At 46.9% G+C, this 1642-nt stretch overlaps 1 pseudogene; it reads left to right on the top strand.

Moving 5' to 3' along the window:
- Positions 1 to 484: 484 nt before the first annotated feature.
- Positions 485 to 1425, top strand: LOC116763200 (annotated as a pseudogene).
- The last annotated feature ends 217 nt before the right edge of the window (positions 1426 to 1642 follow it).

The raw sequence follows: 1642 nt of genomic DNA, 5'->3' as shown, positions 1-1642 counted from the left end.
ACAAACATTATTGATCCTCTATAAAAGGCCAGCTACAGTGTCCGCCTTGGGGGTGCAAGAGCTTCTGGGCTATAATAGCCCCTCCTCTTCTCTCCTCTTCACCCTTCCTTTCCCCCTTCCTCTTCTTTTTATTCAAATCAAGTCCCACCCCTTTTGCCACGTCAGCTCCAGGCATTCCTGCAACCACCAGACTCAAGTTCTCCGTCATCCGTCTGCACCAGTAAACTAATTGCACCACAGCTGTTTCTGGTTTTGTTGCATTCTTCCAGTTAGATTTGGTTCTTTGAAAATAGGAACTTTTTGTTTGTTTGCTTTTTTAGTCAGACCTCAGATGATCAAACAGCTCTTAACATAAGAGTAAGTGCCCTATACATAGCTCACTATTTAAAACATGCATTGGGAGATACGGTCGTTAGATTACTCCTTTCTGCCAGTGGACGCTGGGGAGTAAGCATCGTTGATGTCTCCCCCCTCCACTGCCATCATGTCTAAGTCAGAGTCTCCCAAAGAGCCTGAACAGCTGCAGAAGCTCCTCTTCAGAGATGTGATCTTTGAAACAACCGATGAGAGTCTGCCATTCTGAGCAAATGGGGAATGCTCACAGACTGTGTGGTAATGAGGGATCCAAACACCAAGTGCTCCAGAGGCTTTGGGTTTGTCACATATGCCGCTGTGGAGGAGGTGGATGCAGCCATGAAGGCAAAGCCACACAAGGTGGATGGAATAGTTGTGGAACCAAAGAGGGCCGTCTCAAGAGAAGATTCTCAAAGACCTGGTGCCCACTTAACTGTGAAAAAGATTTTTGTTGGTGGCGTTAAAGAAGACACTGAAGAACATCACCTAAGAGATTATTTTGAACAGTATGGGAAAATTGAAGTGATTGAAATCATGACTGACCGAGGCAGCGGCAAAAAGAGAGGCTTTGCTTTCATAACATTTGATGGCCTTGACTCATTAAACAAGATTGTCATTCAGAAATACCGCACTGTGAATGGCCACAACTGTGAAGTAAGGAAAGCCCTATCTAAGCAAGAGATCCAGCCAAAGAGCTGGAAGTCGTTCTGGAAGCTTTGGTGGTGGTCTTGGAGGGGGCTTTGGTGGGAATGACAGCTTTGGTCGTGGAGGAAACTTCAGCGGTCGAGATGCCTTTGGTGGCAGCCGTGGTGGCGGTGGCTGTGATGGCAGTAGGGATGGCTGTAATGGGTTTGGTAATGGTGGAAGCAATTTTGGAGGTGGCGGAAGCTACAATGATTTTGGCAGTTACAACGATCTTCAAATTTTGGACCCACGAAGGGATGAAACTTTGGAGGCAGAAGTGCTGGCCCCTGTGGTGGTGGAGGCCAATACTTTGCCAAACCACAAAACCAAGGTGGCTATGGCAGTTCCAGCAGCAGCAGGACCTCTGGCAGTGGCAGAAGGTTTTAATTACTGCCAGGAAACAAAGCTCAGCAGGAGAGGAGAGCCAGAGAAGTGATGGGGAAGCTACAGGTTACAACACATTTGTGAACTCAGCCAAACGCAGTGGTGGCAGGGCCTAGCTGCTACAAAGGAGACATGTTTTAGACAACACTCATGTGTATGGGCAAAAAAAATTGAGGACTGTATTTGTGACTAATTGTGTAACAGGTATTTTAGCTTCTGT

Source organism: Phocoena sinus, chromosome 12 (assembly GCF_008692025.1).
Source record: "Phocoena sinus isolate mPhoSin1 chromosome 12, mPhoSin1.pri, whole genome shotgun sequence".
Lineage (NCBI taxonomy): Eukaryota > Metazoa > Chordata > Mammalia > Artiodactyla > Phocoenidae > Phocoena > Phocoena sinus.
This window is presented reverse-complemented; position numbering and strand designations above follow the sequence as displayed.